A 19382-nucleotide genomic window follows, 5' to 3' on the forward strand; every position below is an offset into this window, starting at 1 on the left:
CCCCATGTCAGAAACTTACTCAAAGAATAAAATAACCAGAAGCCTGCTTTTAAAAAAGTCTGTAAAATGAAAACTTTGGATACAACAGAGTATTTGTGAAGGTTTTTTTTTTAAATAAAAAGTCCTTAAAAAAAAAAGGATAAAAACAAACTCCACTGGCAGAGGAAGCAGTAAATCATTTCAGAATGGAATGTACAGAGTGCACTCCCATCCCCACACTCCTACTGTCCTCAGTTCCTGCTACTTTTGTTGAAGACGCATCATGGATGTGAATCTTCACTACAGTCTTCTGACTCTGCTCCCGTATCTCCCATACTTAGTGGAAGGGAAGATGGGTGGTGCTGTTCCCTAGGACTTCAAATGCTTCAAAGGAAGCATTTTCTCACTGAAATGATGTTAAAAATGGTGTTTGGGTTCCCTTAACTGTGAATTAGATAAATTACTGAGAGCTAGCCTGAAAAGCTAATAGCCATTTCAAGATTGTTTCTATGAGAAACACATTTGTAGGTCCAAAAATTGGCTAATGACCAACAAACATTTGAAATACAATCTGTTATAGATTGGGAAATGACTGAATATTTTTAAAAAATTGATTTATACAACTTCTTTCAAGTGTGCAGTAAGCCACAAGCATTTCTTGAGTCCCTGAACATGTTGCATTAACAAATGTAGTGCAGTACCTGTACTAACATATCACTTAAAGTTCAGACATAACTTGGGGGTTTGTCATACTATTTGCTCTACTTTTGTGTATGTTTGACATTTTCATAATAAAAATAACATTTATTTGAAATTCTTTCAAATAAAAATACTGCATTTCATTAAAAAAAACCCTTTCAAACATAAATTTCAAAATTCCTCAGGGGATCAACCTAGGGCAAAATTGGAAGGCAATATAAGAACACCTAATAAGAAGTAAAAACTTGAATTTTGAATTGCATCCATAATATAGACAGCAAATCAGCTATCAAAATGTTGAAAACATTTGAAATAATGGACCTATTTTAAAGCCTCCAAAATCTCCTATCAATGTTGTTTATAATTAAGAATCTTTCAAATGCCTAAGTAAAAAAAACAAAACATTGCAACTGATGTAAAAAAGGAAAATGAAATTCATCTTTCAGTATATTTATCTGTTTAAGATGTAGCTTGATAAAAGTATGCTAGACTTCCTAAAATATAATTTCATTAAATTCAGAGTTAAAACATTTACTCTTTAGATATCTACAGCCAACTAATAAATTTCCTATAACATCTTTCATATATTTTATAAACAAAATATTTTAAAAACCTACAATGTCATGATGTAAAAGAGAGCAATAATTATAATAGACAAAATAATAAATGAAATATGATATGCCTTCTGCTATGTACCTATGAGTTATACCAAATAATCATTACAACAGATGTCCTTAGAGAACAAAGGAGAATGAGAAAGTATAAAGGTAGAGGAAGGCATGGAAGATATTTTCTGTTATCATCTACTGTGTGGTCTTTCACTGCACTATTTTTTAAACAAAAAAAGGTTTCCGCCAGGGCAAGCCCCACTTCAAATGTCCCCTTACCCTCCTGACTAGAGAATAATGTGTTTGTGTAGTATATGATTTCATCAGACAAGGCTGTGAACACATGTGATTTATTCAATGATCCTATTCTGCTTCCTTTTAAAGATAAAGAATGCATTTAAGTCGACTGTGTATGAGACTGTGGTCATTCCTTAGAAGGCTCCATTCAAACAGAGAATAACATTACCTTATTTTAAAACATTAAGAGTGTAGCCATGTCTTTGGTCTTCATTTTCTTTCCAGGCAATATCAATGAATACTTTATTTTAAAAGAGAAAAATATAAAACACAAGTAATTACTTTGAAATTGTTTTAATTTTCTTTGTATAAGCAAAACAGCCCTGTAAAACATTCACTTTTCAAAAATCTTTATATATAAACAACAGTGTAGGATGGAAGAAACAACTAAAAACAACACAGCCACCCACACAACAGCTCCTAACAGTAGGTCCCGTCAGGGTGCAGCTCTCATGAAAACAAGCTGCTCACATTCCCAGAACCACAATCCCCAGGGAGGAATCTTGTCCTCTTTAACTTGCTGGGTGGTAGAGCCCAGAGGAATTACTCAAACTATGAAAATCCCAAAGCATGGTCACCTAGGGGGAAATGAGGAGACATATGACTTGAGCATGATAATTATTTTCTTGTAGTAACAGTAAAGAAAACAACCTTAAGTGGTAAAGGCTACATGAGTTCCAACTTCAACAGGTAGCTAACTGTGTATGTATTTTCCAGACACAGCATTTGTTAGCTAAGGCAGAACACACAATGTATACTTGCCACTGTCTTTCAAGTAATATTCTCTAAAGTATTCACATTTATTGATTATAGATACATGTAAGTGGTATTTAAAATAATAAAACATAGTAAACACCAGACATACTGTTCTAGGTACTTCATATAGTTTATTTCACTTAATCCTCACAGTAACCCTATGAGGTAAGAACAATTATTATTCATGTTTTACCAAAAAAAAAAAAAAATCTAAGTCATACAGAAATTTAATGATTTGACCAAGATCACATAACTAGAATGCAAAACTAGGTACCTTGTCTCCAGAGCTCTTGCTTTAAATTTAGCTCCAGTTCTGTCTCATGAAATCGGATTTTTAACCCCACTATCACAGAACTATTCTTCCAAGACTATAAATTCTGTTTCTTCTCTGTGAACTTCCACCTCTTCCAATGAAAATGCATAATTGTTCATCTTCTGCCTCCCAACTCACCTTCTGGTTTCACCTGCTTCCGTGTACAATCTGGACCCCTAGTCATTTCAACTATGCCCTCCTCCCCAACTCCTCCCCAGGCCTCTCCTACACAGTCAAACCAAGGTGGTTGCCTGCACCAGCTGTTTCTGTTCCTACCACTGCTTCCCAGCAGTCAAGCATTACTGCTGATCCAAGTATTAATGGTATTAATGGTCCCAATTCTCCACCCCTGTGTGAACTCATGCCCTTTGCCATGTCACTTTGCAGCTTCTCTAAAAGGTGAATTCTATTTCCCACCCCCTTGAATCTGGGCTTGGTCACACAACCTGCTCTGTCCAATATGAGGCAGAGGCAGAAGTGCCAGTGTGTCAGTTTGGAGTCTAGGCCTCAAGAAGCCTTGTATGTTTCTGCTTGCCCTCTTAAAACTCTTCTTCCAGACAAGAAGAAAACAAAAACATCTGAAAAAAACAAAAACACTAATTCGAAAAGATACATGTACCCCAATGTTCACAGCAGCATTATTTACAATTGCCAAGATATGGGAGCAACCTAAGTGTCCATCAACAAATGAATGGATAAAGAAGATGTGGTATATACATCCAATGGAATACTACTCAGCCATAAAAAAGAATGAAATTTTTCCATCTGAAGCAATATGGATGGACTTTAGCATTATGCCAAATGAAATGTCAGAGAAAGACAGATACTGTATATCACTTATATGTGGAATCTAAAAAATACAACAAACTAGTGAATATAGTTTAAAAAAAAGCAGACTGACAGATATAGAGAACTAGTGGTTACCAGTGGGGAGAGGGAAGGGGGAGGGGCAATATAGGGGTTGGGGATTAAGAGGTACAAACTATTATGTATAAAATAAGCTACAAGAATATACTGTACAACACAGAGAATATAGCCAATATTGTATAATAACTATAAATGGAGTATAGCCTTTAAAAAATGTGAATCACTATATTGTTCACCTGTAACTTACATATAATATTGTACACCAACTATACTTCAATTAAAAAAATGCTGCAGTGAAAAAAAACCCAAAACCAAACTCTTCTTCCATCTCCATGAGAAAGGCATGCTCAGGGCAAGCCAAAGAGTCCCAGGAGGATGACAGATATGTGAAACAGAACCCAGCCCAGAGGAAAACCCACATTAGGCTTTCAGATATATGAGCAAGCCCAGCTGAGATCAGCCAACCTTCAGACACTTGAGCTATAATAATAATTACTGTCTCAAGCCATTGTGTTTTAGAGTGTTTATTATGCAGTAAAAACTGAGACATCTACATCAACTTTCTTTCTTGCACTCCCAACCTACTGCAAAAAAGTATCCTTTGTTTTTTTCTTGCCTTTGTTCTCTCACCACTTATTTTCATTATCTGTACCAATTCTCTCTTAATTGACACCAAAAACCTCTAATGGTCAGTCCTATCTCGCTTGGCTCTCTCATCCACCTGACACCTCTGTTAAATTTGCCCTTCCTTGATTGTATGGCACTAGTCTCAATTTCTTCGATTATTTCATGTACTTCAGGGGCTTATCTTCTCTTCCACTCTTCTGGGAGGTTATTCATTCCCCCTAACAGCAACTGTCATTCATTTGACTCACACATCTTTATCTCCACCCCCTATCTCCCTTCTAAGCTCTAGTTCAATTGGTTCTCAAACTATAGTTTGCATTAGAATCACCCAGAGGCCTTACTGATATTCAGATTGCTCAGGCCCCACTCCTCAAGTTTCATATTCAGTTAGTCTGGGGCGGGGCCTGAGAACTTACATTTCTAACAAGTTCTCGGGTAATGCTGATGCATCACTTTGAGAACCACTATTCGAGTTTCATATTTCTAACAGTCTCCACCTGGTTACCCACAGGTGCCTCAAAAATCACATACAGTGTCAATTAGAGGTTTTTTATTGTAAGCCCTAGGAACCAACTTGGGCTAACTAAAGCAAAACAAGAATTTATCAGGGAGTTCACAGAATCAATGTGAAGGCTGGTAAACCACGTTCCAAATAAGAAAGGAACAGGAAAAGAGACTGCTTGGCAGTAGGAGCCTTACCTCTAAGTCTGCAGAAGTAAACAAGTGTTTCTTGTGTTCTTGAGTCCCTCTGTTCAAGATCAATTCCAAGTGAGAGTCCTTTACCCACCCCCGAGTTGTACCAGGGCAGTGATAGAAAGGATTATGGTGGAAGTAGCCACTAAGGACTCCTCTTCTTTCATACTGTCTTAGTTCAGACCCTCATAATCAAGCAGGTAGATTACTACAACAACCTCTTAACTGGTTTTCTTGTTCCTAATCTAACCTCCAATTCATTCTCCTCATCATCTTCAGTTATCTCTTTAAAACATGTCATTTTCTGCTTTGCCTTGTATGGTGTCGTGTTCCTGTCTTGTTTTAAGTAATAAATTGCTTTTCTTTATGTGCAAGTGGTTGGGATACTTTTGCCTTAGCAGACTGATAAAATGGAAAAGTAGTTTTAGAAGGTAGAGAATACATCCTATTATAAAATGAAGATCGATCTAATTAACCTAGTAACCGGGAAACGATCAGAAGTGGTCCCAAAGTTTTGCATAGAGACCCCTCTAGGAGCCTTTAAGAGATCAGTATCTCGCTAGACTAAAAACTTCCTCATCTAAAGGACCCAGTCCTCATTGTATCACCAGCACCAGCTCATAACAGGCACTTAAGAAGTCGTCTCCAGGTCTTCCCTGGTGGCGCAGTGGTTGAGAGTCCGCCTGCCGATGCGGGATACGGGTTCGTGCCCCGGTCCGGGAGGATCCCACATGCCGAGGAGCGGCTGGGCCCGTGAGCCATGGCCGCTGGGCCTGCGCGACCGGAGCCTGTGCTCCGCAACGGGAGGGGCCGCAACAGTGAGAGGCCCGCGTACCGAAAAAAAAAAAAAAAAGAAAGAAATTGTCTCCAGGCCCTCCTTACTTTAGATTACTGTCTGTATTAGCCTCCTGATTCCCTGGTTTGCAGTCTCTACCTGCCTGTCTCCTCACTACCAAATCCTTCCTGTATAGCACTGCTAAATCAAGCCAATCATCATTTCCTGCTCAAAACTTTCTGACTCCCCAAAACATACGTGCCAACTCTAAACTCCTCAGTATTCAAACCCTTCCATAATCTGGTTCCAACCAACTTTTCTAGGCTTTCTTCCACTCCTTACATATACTGTCAACCAGTCTAGACGAATAAAATTTCTTTAACCTTTTCTGCTCTTGTTGATTTGGTTCCACTTTTTGGAATGTGTTTGTTGCATGTGTCTATCCTACCCTACCTCCAAAGTCTAGTTAAACACCTGTCAGTGTTCCTAATCTTTTTTTTTTTTTTTTTTTTTTGCGGTACGCGGGCCTCTCATTGCTGTGGCCTCTCCCATTGCGGAGCACAGGCTCCAGACGCGCAGGCTCAGCGGCCATGGCTCACGGGCCCAGCCGCTCCGCGGCATGTGGGATCTTCCCGGACCGGGGCACGAACCCGTGTCCCCTGCATCGGCAGGCGGACTCTCAACCACTGCGCCACCAGGGAAGCCCTTCCTAATCTTTTTTAATCCATGAATCACATCCCAGGTTCTTTTGGTCATGTCTTCTTGTACCCCATACCCCTTAATTCCAGCTTAAGGATTTTCTATTCGAAGATTTTTAAAATTAATGTTTTGTTTGTATAAATACTTCATAAGAGTTGAACACATACTATCTTAAACTATCATTATATACTTGTATTATTTGTTTTACCAGATTTTAAGAGCATTAAGCTTTGTTACTAATTAATTTTCTGTATTTCCCAGAAATTACTCTAGTGCCTTACACATAGTAGTGATGAGTACAATCTGTTGAACAAATGAAAAAATGTTTATAATATAGGGCTAGTGTTTGAAGTTGATCCCCTTTAGATAGCAGCCAATGGCTGTGCCGGGAATTTCTGAACTGCTGGAATCAGGGGGTATAAATCTTGGTAGCTTGGAACTAGAAGGTGAGTCTAAACCAAAGATGATCAGGTTGTAGTCAAATGCCAGGAGGCCAGACACATGCATCAAGTAAAAAGATCCAAAGGTCAAACCTGAGATGAAATATAGAGCAAAGGGTATGGAATCAGGCAAAGACGCAGTAGAAGCAACAACAGTTTAAAACAGGTTGATGGGGATCTGGGATAGGGGACTTCATCGCACTTACCAAATCAAAATGAGTGGTTTGTTGGTAAAATGGAGTTGCCTAAGAATCAGAAGTTGGGCTGGCAGCTATTTATCATTTCTAGCAAAGAAACACATACATGGAAATAAATTTATGATAGCAAACATAGTAAAATATAAACAGGCCTGCGTTGAGGGGTAGATTTAATTTGAGCTCCATTTTCTTGCTTCTGCTCTGTCATCTCAATTTATTTCACACCTTTGCACAAGTTCACATCCGAGTTCTAATGTATTTTTTGATTCCTTTATATTATGGATAAAGAAAAACATTTTAAGAGATATAGTATCATAGTACTCAATACCAAACAGAAAAATTCAGAAAAAAATTTTTGCTATAGTTTTTAGACTTTTAATCTACCAATCAGTAAAGCTGCAATAAGAAAACTATACCTAATAACCATTGATTTTCCTACATTGACTGTTCACGGACTGGAAAATTCCAAGAATATTTCACAAAGGTTTAAAAAAATTTAATGTAAATTAAAAAAATCCTAATTATAAGAAATGCATATTTTATTATTGAGAGCTCTGAAGAATTTAATTCCTACAACCTACCTTGCCCTATAAACCATTTGTTTTGTTTGCCTGTCAGTGAGGTTGGCGTGAGGAGCAAAAACGCAGTGTTTCCTTGTACTAATTAGCAGCAAGCATTGTGGCAAAAACAAACGTCCACATGAAAAGCACAGCAAAATTCACTTTAAATCCTACTGTAAATATGCAAAAGTCCTCTGCATGAAGTCCTCTACAAAAGTCATCTGCATTTATTTTTATTGTAAAATAAGTTTTATTTTGAATTAAATGCTGAATGAAGTATGCTTTTAAAACCTATGTTATTCTTCCTGATATTACTGAGAGAAGGATAAACTTCCATATTAATTTCTTTAAAATTTAATATTTGGCAAGCAACATAGAAGAGCAGGAAGATCACTTACCAAGGAGCTACGTTACCTGGGTCCCACTTATACTTGGGGTCTTAGGCAAGTTATTTATTCTAAGTCTCAATTTCCTCATAATAAAATCTAAAGACTTGAATTAGTTCAGTGGTTCTTGCAAGGAAGATGCTTTGGAACTGCCTGTGGATATTTCTGACTTGGTAGATGTGAGAAGGGAGGGCCTGGGTAACTGTGAATTTATAATATTTCATAAGTGATTCTAATGCATATTACTGCCTAAGAACCAATGGTCTAAATAATTTCTTGGGTCCTTTGCGATTCTAAAACTCTACTTTTTACATCCAATCAATGGACTTTTAACAGCTCCTAGCTTTCATCATTATTCTCTTCTTAATAAGTGTATTTTAGGAAATAGAGAAGCTGTAATTATTATTATTAATAATAATTTATTCTAAATTATGAATAATAGCTTACAGTTACTGAGTGCTTACCAGTTCTAAGATATTAACTCATTTAAAATATGTAATTTAATCCTCACAATCACACTGTGAGGTAGGAACTAGTATTATTATCTGTATATTACAGATGGGAAAACTGAGGTACAGAAAGTAATTTGCCCAAAATCACAGAGCAGGTAACTAGGGAAATTGGGCCGGAGAGCCTGAACTCTTAACCAGTATGCTACGCTGCCATTCAATAAATGAACTATACGTACAAACATATCCAGCCCTGTTCCCCATACACATAGCACTGCTTTCCCTGCTACTTTTGGGGGAAAAAAAGGGTGTGTTTTTAGAAATTTGTGGGATCAGAAATGATGGAAAGGGGAAGCTGGGAAAGGCAAGAATGAAATGACTTAAGTGAGCTAAGCCTAAGACCCCTGTCCTGAGTGACAACAACTAGAGACTTGGATTCACAAAGGCCTCTAAAAAGGGTAATTACGTGTAGGAATGATTTCCCTTCCGTTATCATTTCATTCCATAATGTTTAAGACATGTTCTTTTTGACTGATCAAATATTAATTTTAAAAACATTAGAAATTTACCTTATTGGATGGACTAGACCCAAAACCATAAAGTAAAACAGGAAAGTAAGTACAAAAGCCAAGTTAGAGAGTCAGAGAGGGTAATAATTGAAATGATCCAGCCTAATACTAATTTTTGGTATACAAAGAACTTATAACACTATACCTTGGCTTATTAAGTATGAGATTCAGATGGTAGAGACTAATACATTATAAGGATAACCTTCTCTTCCCAACAGTATAGATAAAGAATAATCTAGCTGAGGTTGGTGGTCCTGAATTTACAGTGTTAAATGCCAATCTGCATAGCAGTTATTTTTTCTGTCTGGGTGCACTCAGCAATCTGGGAGCAGACGCCCAGTTAGAGCTGTTGTTTTGTCAGGTAAGTGATATCAGGGCAACAGGGCAAAGGAGATGTGGTTCCTGGCAAGAGAGTGGTAATTTAAAATAGAACGCAGCAGGAGATGAAAGAAGTGAAGGCAGGAGAAGGCTGATAGGGAGAAAGAAGAGAAGTCTATGGACTGGAGGTCCCAAGTCAGAGAAACCTGAGAAGGGTGAGAGGCTGCAGCAGAGTGAGGAAGAGTACTGGAAATGAGATGTTAGGGAACTGAGAATGGCTGTACTGGGAGTAACTGAGTGACAGAGCTAGGATGAAAGTTCTGGCCAGACAAAGTCAAGTCTGCATTTATGAGGTTAGAGGTGAAACAGATTGGGTGTATGACAAATCCAGGATGTGGCAATAGAAGCGAGTGGGTGAAGATCACATCCAGGAACTCTGAGGCTGGTGCTGGGTGAGCTGTCTACTTGGGTGATGAATTCACTCAGGATGACGGGAGGAACGCAGGTAAAGAGGAGGACGTAAGCCACATGTCATAGTCATTAATAAATTAAGTCTTGCAAGCCTCTGAATATGCTTAGTACAGGGGACTGGGTATTCGGAAAAAGGTATGCTTCCCCCTTATCTATGAGTTTTCTTAAGACTAATCTTTGCTCTACTTTTTAGATTTAGCAAGAACCTCTGCTTCACATTTTCATCTTAAGGAGAGGTCTTCTCTGCTAAAGTCGAATGGAAAATGAAATTACCTGCTAATTCAGGCAAGAAAAATCTCAGCTCCCTACTCTCATAAATTTGTGAAAATAAATTGTTTAAAAACAAATTACAACTCAGTTGCCCTAGTTCTGGTTTGAAAACATCTGGTGAGACCACTGGGTACAGTTTCCCACTACTCTTTTTTTTTTTTTTCTTTAGGTATAAAAACACACATACAAAGGTTTCTTATAATCTTGAAAGAACAGGGTGGCAATGCTATTTACTGACAGGCTGACCTTTACACAAAGAACCCCAACCTTCAACAAGCTGAAATTACTGTTACAGATGCCTTCAGAATATTGTCTTCTTCAGAAAGCATCATGTTTTGTCCAAGTCATACAGAAGTGGCTATATTATGGACACCATTTGGTCACCAAATGGTGCAAGGCAGAGGGCAGGGGAAAATTATTTCTGCAGTACCAACTATAAGTCTGATACTGTACAAGGAAAAATAGGAAATGTCAAATATGATTCCTAATGTCAAGAAACTTACAATTTACTTGTCAGTTACATAATACTTTAGCCCAGAGCTATGTCTTACATTTTTTTGAATCACTCACAGCATCTAACACAGGACTTTATAGATATCAACAAGAAGTTAATAAAGTTAAAACAGCAATACAAAATGTTTAGAATTAAGTAATAAAATACATGTTTAATATAAATGACCAAAACAGTTGAGCTTGTGTCATGGCAATCTATGAAAAATCTTGCTCCTATTCTAATTTTATATTTTTATTTTGAACATGTACTGACACAGGAAGGTCCCTATTCCTACTCATTGAAATCTTCAGGGAAGAAAAGAGCCAGGTCAGCTTTCCTTAGAGGAAGGAATTGGAGGTCAGGCTTATCCTGCACTAGGGCATCAAAAGTAACTGAGTCCTTACCCGCAACCTTTCTCAGATAGTCAAGGAAACCAGCCTTGAGCAATAGCTCTTCTAAGCATGCAAAACTATAGGTCAAGCTGTTATTGAAACCCTTTCCCTCTTGGGTTCTTTGATTTTACATTATATTGTTATCCTTCCATTCACTTATCAAAAAATTATTGAGCACCTACTATATATCAGTGATGTATTCCTATTATTTCTGATTCCTTCACTACCTCTTCATTTTTCTACCCTACCACTCACACTTTCTCAGTCCTCAGGTCTATTCTTTTATATCATCTATCTATCTACCTACCTATCTAGTCCTTCAGAAAGTATACCAGTTCTCTGAGGTTCCCAGCCTTTAGGCTGATATCTCCCAACTTACATATCCAACATAAAAGATGGAAGGTCTTTTTTTTTTATACAAACTATTATTTTATTTATTTATTTTTAAATTTTTAATTGGAGTATAGTTGCTTTACAATGTTGTGTTAGTTTCTACTGCACAGCAAAGTGAATCAGCTGTACATATACATATATCCCCTCTTTTTTGGATTTCCTTCCCATTTAGGTCACAAGATGGAAGGTCTTAAACGTCCTGCTACACCTCACTGATCATTCCTTCTGAGTATTTCCTGCTGGCATCTCTTCCTCTAGGGAAGTACTAGGTTCTGAAATTTTTTCAACACTTTTAGTTTGTCTTTTCACTCTGTACTCTATCCTTACACAATTTCATCTCCCTCTCCGTCAATCGCTAAGTTTAAGAATGAATTTATTTCTATTCTCGCTCTTTCCATGCTTTAGGTCTTCATCAAGCCTGTTGCCCTTACTTTTATCCGGGTAACTCCTCTTCCTCTTTATTTAAATATTAGCTTAAAGTCATATTCTTCAAGAAAGTCTTTATTCTTCTCTCTAGGCTAAGTTGGACAGCTCTGCCATGTGACTTTATGTCACCCTGTCCTTTTCTTTTGAAGTATTTGTCATCTCAAATGATCTGTTTAATGGCTGTCTTGTCCACTAGACCAGGGGTCAGTAAACAATAGTCCGTGGATAAAACCCAGTCCCCCCGCCTGTTTTTTAAGTAAAGTTTTATTGGAACCCAGACACTCTTTCCTATATGTATTGTTGATGATTGCTTTTGTGTTTCAATGGCAAAGTTGAGTAGTTGGGAGAGAGACCATATGGCCTGATAAGCCTACAATTTATCTGTCCCTTTACAGGAAATTTGCCAAACCCTGCACTAGACTATTAGCATGAAGGCTGAAATCATGCCTGTCATTCTCACTTCTATATTCCCAGCACCTAGCATAATACCTGGTACATAAGTATCTTTGGACTAATTGTATTTCAGCCTCAAGCTTTAACCCATCTTGTCAGTGATATGAATGAGATCACATTAACTGGCCTGTGTTTATAGAAGCATTATAATCACTGCTTATCCAGATAATGATTGCAGTATTCTAGTCCAAGGCGGGTACAGAAATTAATCAAATAAAACACAAATGAATGGACTATTGCAACCACAGGTAAGTGCTCTGGAGAAAAAGAAACACAGTACAATTCGAGTGTGTAACAGAGAACCATAATCAAATATATAGCTTGGGAAGGCTTCCCTGGGGAAGTGACCTTTGACCTGAAATTTATTTTTTATTTTTTAAAGATCTCTCTTTTTAAAAAATAAATAAATAATTATTTATTTATTTTATTTTTGGCTGCATTGGGCCTTTGTGGCATGTGGGATCTTTCTGCTGTGGCGCATGGGCTTCTCTCTAGTTGTGGCACCCGGGCTCCAGAGCGTGTGGGCTCTGTAGTTTCAGCACGCGGGCTCTCTAGTTGAGGTGCGTGGGCTCAGTAGTTGTGGTGCATGGGCTTAGTTTCCCCAAGGCATGTGGGATCTTAGTTCCCCAACCAGGGATCAAACCCACGTTCCCTGCATTGGAAGGCAGATTCTTTACCACTGGACCACCAGGGAAGTCCCGACCTGAAATTTAAAGAATGAACTAACTGTGCAAAAAGAGGTGGAGAGAGGAAGAGCAAACCAGGCAGAAAGAATATCACATACAATTGTCTCTTCTTTGGAGAGAAAGAACATGGCATGTACTTGAAACTGATGTTCTTGTCAAATAATGAACAATAAAGTAAATTCCTTCAAAGTTAAGAGTAGGATCCAAAATGGAGCTAATCGGTGGGATATTTATAACTGTAAAATTTGAAACATTCTGTTATTGGCCGACAGTAGGAAAATGGAAAACTCTTGTATGTCCATGGCACAGCATATTATGTATCCATTAGAATAATTTATACGAAAAATTCTAATTTGCATGAGAAATGTTTCTGCTACAATGTAAAGTGAAAAAAAACGGGATTATTTCCACTGTGTAATATACTTATAGAAAAATTTTCTAGGAAAAAAGGGGCTAAAATGTTAATCATGACTGCCTTTGGGTGGGATTGAGTGTCCTATATTTTCTTTATGGTTTTCCATAATTTCTTTCCTATGCATTTCAAACCTTTAAGATTGGAAAAATACATTTTATTGAGAAAATAAGGAAATATAAGTGTTGGTCTGTGACCTACACATCTGACAGTAAATAGTCTTTCCTGGTCCCTGGAGGGATGTAAAATTAGGATCAAAACCCAGGGGAGCTCACTGTCAATAACAAAAATTATTAGTGGACGTTTTCCTGGAATGTGATTTAAGCTGTGAATATGTAAGTGCAGTGGGGACTTTGGGGCCAGGGAAAACCAGCCTGAGATATGCTGCTCTACAGACACACTGCTTCTGAGATTTTGAATCCTGATTATTTAAACTGAGAACTTAATCTAATCTTACTCTATGTGTGTTTGGTTTCTTCCTGCCTAGTCATGATCCATCAGAAATGCCCCAATATCAGGTCTGGACATGTAATTTAAATGAGGTCCTGGAAAGCTCAATCAACAATTCTAATATTACTCTATTCTGAAAGCTTCTTTTTTGTTTCTCAAACATCATCTTTAATTTATAGGCTCAATGGTCTCTCCCTTAAAACTATTACTGCTAATTTATGGAAGTGGAAGAGTTGAGAGTTGTTTTTTCAAAGTGTTGCTTCTCCCTGTAACTGAGTAGATTAATTGGTTAAAAAGATAAGAACAGAGAGAAATTCAGCTCTCACCACAATGATTAATTTGACTTTCCTTTAATTTCTTTTAAAAAGAGACATAAAATCCCATTCTTTTAGTCAAAAAATATTTTATCATTCAGGCAATACATATTTATGTGTCTACCTTATACCCAGACAGCTGCTACGAATAAATTGGGGGAAACCTGCATGAAGTCTTTTGAGAGTGAGGAGAGCTGATGGCAATTGCCTCCAGAGTTTGCCATACTTAATTAGGTCTTCCAAATCCCTTCTGGGAGGAAATGAGTTTCTTTACCATCATGGTTTCATAGAGGTCAGACACTGTATGAAGGATTGGGTAAAAATTTCCCTTAGAAAAGATCAACTACCATTTATATGCATGTGACACCTAAAACCCACTGATCCCCTTTAAACTTTCATCCCAAATGTTTGTTTCATCACCAAGGTAGGTGGTATTATTTTTCTGACAATGGAAAAAAGGTCACCATAATTCTGCTCTCCCAGGTATGAGAATTTTGAAATCTTTTTAACTCAACTCTGTATTTTGCTCTGCTTGAGAATCCATAGCAAAAATTGCACATGACCTTTCCAGGATCTGCAATGATCATGGTTTCTAGCTGCAGACAGTGGAGTCCACTAAAGGAGTTCAGTAGAGAGAAGTAACTCCTCTTTGGGGGGCACTTAGAAATGTATGAGGGTATTTTTATCACAGTGGCATGTAGTGCCCAGGGGCCAGGGATGTTAAATATCCTGCACAATAAAGAATTGTTTCATCCAAAATATCAGGAGAAGCCCCCTTGAGAAACACTGAGCTCAGGGTCAACTTCATGGCATGCAAACTGTGCAGTCATACAGGGCCCTCTGCTTGCTTTAATGGTCTGCAGTTACCATTCTGAAAATCTTAATACTTTTATGTTTGAATGTCTGTTTTATAAAAGAAGTGGTACAATGGATCATACCTGCAAGCAGAGGAGGCAAACTGTTTGTCTTCTTGCTTACTACCCAGTTTGCATACAGTCTGCATAATGCCTCACAAGCACAGGATGCTGGTGAACCTAAGCATACAGGAGCTCTGGGAAAGTGACTACAAGGCAAACATGTTATATCTATGACTGATTTAGTGGAGGCGCTGACAGTTCCAAGAGACTATGCTTTCCATTTCAACCAGAACTTGCTTCAGGTGCAGAAAGAAGATAATGGCATCCTAAGAAATACAAGTGACCAAAGAATTCTATCGTAGCCTTACTTGTGTGTGTTACTTCCCTGTATGACCATTTACACTGAAAATGATGACATAGAAGGAAGGGGAAAGGCAGGGCAACCCATAGTTCCTTTCCCTTCAGTCCTTCCTTACTCAGGTTGGTAGGATATGTGCGTATCAAGAAGGGAAAGAAAAACAGCTGAGTTAGTTTTGTGCTGCATTTACACTGTTCTGATAAGCAAAAAATACATCCTCGTGGCATGTACAAGCTACGAAATATGAATTGTGTCGTTTTGGTGATTTCATGTATGAGTTAAATGCTCTTATATTTGCATTTATAAATGGCACTGCACAATATAACGAGAAATGGTAAAATTCATTCTAATAATTTAAAATTCTAATTTTTCTTAGAATGACATTAAAAAGCAAATTTAAAAACAGCATGACAGGCTGAGGGAGAGATGACGGAAGAAAGAAAAAGCTTTGTATTTTAGTACGTATAATGGCACTTGTTCCCTGCTTTTTGAACAGGGGCCTTACATTTTTCATTTTGCTCTGGGCTCAACAAATTGTGTAGCTGACTGTGACTGAGCTAGTTTAAGCAGAAAGGGATTAAAGGATGGTATTTAGCTCATAGATCTCTGAGAGAACCAGAGAACCAGGCTTGGATAATACATGGCTAGAAACAACATCCAGGAAAAACCAAACCGGGAAGAACACTCATCCCACATCACATCCGCTATTCTAGCAGAAAGCCATCCTAGCACCACTTGCCAGTCAGCACCTATGACTCTCAAAATGGATGCCAGAACTCCTCCCCAGCTACCCAGAAGAACCAGACACCTCCACCACGGTGTTTGCCAGCAAATCCCATCTCCCTGAGTGCAACTGAGGCATCACGTTGCTCATTTTCAGATCTACGTCTTGAATGGGTGCATCTGATTGCTGGAAACTAGGTTACATGTAGTGAAACGCTGAAGCCAACATATAATTGTTAGCATCTTCTCCAACTAACTCCCCATTCAGTGAAGTCCCTTTGGTAGCTTGGGAGTATTCACACCATGAAAATGGGTCAATGCTACAAATCAGGTTCTTTCCCCTCCTCCAGCCATTGTTAATGATTTACTAGCACACCACTCATCCATGCCAGTATGCTAGTATTTTTTAATTTTCTAGCTTCTAAAGTACAGAAAAGCAAGCTAGAAGGGGGGCTGGATAAGTGTTGAATAAGCCATCTTATAATATCTACCAAAAAATTATGGTATCCATTGCCTTGTTCTAGATTATAAATTGCTAACAGACATTGAACAGTATTGGTACAGAAGGCTGAGCAGGTTTTACTAAAGGCATGACATGATGAGTATAGGTTAATGAACTAGAAGAGATAATAAAATGTCACTTGATATGACTGAAATATATTTCTATGATGCTGGACTATAAACTCTCTAAGGGCAGGAACCATGTCTGTTTTGTTTCTCGCTATATCTCAAATCACCTGGCAAATAGTCACTCAACATTAACAGCAATAACAAAAACAGATGCTTTAAGTTTGTTAAGTATAGAGGTCAATTTCGGCATTTCTCATATTGTATGTAGATAACAGTTCCAAATGATTTTATTGTTTTCAGATGAGTTAAATTTCTGGATGTCAACGTTTATTATGATACTTTCACATACATTATCTCATTTGATTAAGCCTTACAACATCCCTGAAAAGTTAAAACAGGAATTACTATCCATTTCATAGATGAGAAAAAAAAAAACCCCAAAATAGTTATCTTTCCAAACTCATTTACCTAGTAACTGATGGTTTAATTTTTCATTCTCTGACTCAAAATTCCAGAGCTCTTTCTTACCTCAGGAGAATATAATTATAAAACACATTTGATAATGATTAATTAGGGGAGTACTGTCAGGTTTTCAATTTGAACATTAAGTTAAATTTTATTACATGCAATGGACACAATATCTTAATTTCATGCTGCAAATGTTTTTCTTCAAGAGTGAACATTCTTTCCTTGGAGTTCTAGAAGGATTTGAATGATGGTTGCAACTGCCTTTTCTTAAAGTAAATGAGTTGATTCAAGAGGTAGGAGGAAAGAAACCCTTTTCTAGAAATAGCTAATCTGTGAATCTCATACTTTTACCTTTTTCTAGTTAGGAATAATATAATTTAAATATTATGGATGTACTTTATAATATAGTACAGGGATGCTCGATTTTATATTACTTAAGAATCATGACAGTGGTGGGTGGTCCAGGCCCCATACCCCAAAAATGTGATTTAGTAAGTGCCAAAATATTAAAGAACACACTAGTGCCATGAAATACTGTGAGAATCACTGGTACTGTGCATCTGATATTCAGCTTGTACAAATTATTTTACCAGAAAATGCATTTAGTATGGTAGTCCTATTTTTAAGTCACTTCTATACCTTTCTAAAACTAAAATCAAATTAGATTTTGCCTCTTAAAATATTAAGTAAGGTCCTGTATATTAGTAGAAATCTTGCCACCTATGTTTACAATCATGCTCTCAGGTTGAAAACTGCAAGCTAATTTGCTGTGGTAATCAGTCTCGAATCCCTCGGAACATAAACTCTTATTAGCATTATATGTTATGGGATTTATAGACAGCTTACCAGTGATCTGTCCCTCTGGGCCTTTTGCTTTTCCTACTTTAAGAACCACAATGGTTCCAAATGAGGATCTCTCACACCACTTCAAATATACGGCAACCTACTAACCATTAAAATAACACCTGTATAATGCACGTGTGAAAGAATGATCTCTAATTAGAGTAGATTGAAAACGACTGTCAAAAGTCCTAATTCTGTGGCATATTTCAAACTTGAAACCACGGTTTCTGCCTTCTACTGCTTCAATCTTTTTGATGGGAAGAAACCCTAATGGATTTTTAAGTGAAACTCTCGTTGCACGGATAAGGAAACTGAGGCCCGAAGAAACCAAATTATTTGTCCAAGGTCACGCCCAATATTAGTGACCAAGTCAGACAAAAACCTAACGGTTCCAATATAATGGCCAAGCCAGCTGCATCTGTTACTACCCTTTTTTTGCTCTCCGTTTCACAACTGCACCCCTATTTCCCCCTCCCCCCCGTTTTTGGATAAAGTTGTTTTGTCTAACGGTCCCCCCCCACCTCCTTTTGCTTTTATGCCTTAGGATAGTAAAACCTTACACAAACCGTTAATGAATAACACTGGGAGTCCACACCTAACGTGGTGACTTTCTTGGGCCTTTTCTTCGGCCGAAAATTTCGCCGAAAGGCTCTTAATCCTACGTTCCGCGGGGAAGGGAGAGGAGGAAGGGGAGGAGGGAGGTCACTGGGAACTCACAAGTCCTTACATGTCCAGGCGCGCGCCCGGGACGCAGCCTGTGGGTCCTAGGAGGAAACCAAGGAAGGACATACTAGGGCGAGAGGGGAGGAAAGGGGCGGGAGAAAGACACCGCGGTGGGAAATCCCTGTGCACTGCATCTGCCAAGCCCTGGCAAACCTAAGCAGAGCTGAGCGTGAATAAAACTCATTAAGCGGCCGGGCGCAGACACTGCACAACAGCAGCTGAAGAGGGAGCGCGGTGGCTCGCGCCGCATGTGGGGGAACGAACGGCTGGGCGGCTCTTTTATAGGCCGAAGCCCGCGCTCGCGCGCCCCCGCCTCTCGCACCGCCCCTGGGCCACGCGCGAGGCCGCTGCGTTACCTGAGAAGGGCCGGCTGCGTCCGCCGCCCGCCCTCCCGCGAGGCTGCAGCGGCACGAGGGCTGCGCCTCGCCTCCCCGCGGGCGGGTTTTCTTACCTTGTAAAAAGCCGTTTCCGCGGCTGCCCCCGCCTACTCTGCAGAATGTGAAATGGCGGTCGGCGAGGCGAGCGCGATCACCGCGGCTCCGGCCAATCCCGCCTAGCCACCGAAACGGCCCTGAACACTGGCGCCCCCCTCCCGCCAGGCCCTCCGAGCCCATCCATGACATCGGCGCTCCGCCGCCCGCTCCCTCCGCTGCCCCTCACCCAGGTAGCCGTGCCCACCGGCCGAGTCATCGATCCCCCGCGCCCTGTGCCGGCCGAGCTTTCCGGCAGCCTCAGCTCTCGCTGCGTGCCCGGGGGCGGGGGAGAAAACACCTACTCGGCCCCCGCCTGGATGTCCCGCTGGGGCGCCCTCCCGGTTCCCTCCCTTTCCTGCCGCTTCCCCTCCCCCA

At 39.2% G+C, this 19382-nt stretch overlaps 2 protein-coding genes and 1 long non-coding RNA gene across 4 annotated transcripts in view; 1 reads left to right on the forward strand and 2 right to left on the reverse strand.

Annotated features, from left to right (window-relative positions):
• LOC137204883 (uncharacterized) overlaps positions 1-19382 on the reverse strand; it is a 62659-nt gene that overhangs the window by 42854 nt on the left and 423 nt on the right. The gene's annotated exons all lie outside the window — the stretch shown is intronic.
• The window catches only part of REV3L (REV3 like, DNA directed polymerase zeta catalytic subunit), a 245390-nt gene that overhangs the window by 39774 nt on the left and 186234 nt on the right, over positions 1-19382 (forward strand). The gene's annotated exons all lie outside the window — the stretch shown is intronic.
• LOC137204643 (uncharacterized) lies at positions 1868-19369 on the reverse strand. Of its 2 annotated transcripts, none has more exons than XR_010933772.1 (3): positions 19195-19369; positions 6960-7037; positions 1868-3230 (listed from the first exon to the last, which is right to left on the reverse strand). It is a non-coding gene; the product is annotated as an uncharacterized lncRNA (long non-coding RNA). The 2 variants fall into 2 exon arrangements; XR_010933773.1 differs by lacking the exon at positions 19195-19369 and adding an exon at positions 18986-19123 and having other exon boundaries at positions 1877-3230.

Source organism: Pseudorca crassidens, chromosome 13, assembly GCF_039906515.1.
Source record: "Pseudorca crassidens isolate mPseCra1 chromosome 13, mPseCra1.hap1, whole genome shotgun sequence".
Classification (NCBI taxonomy): Eukaryota; Metazoa; Chordata; class Mammalia; order Artiodactyla; family Delphinidae; genus Pseudorca; species Pseudorca crassidens.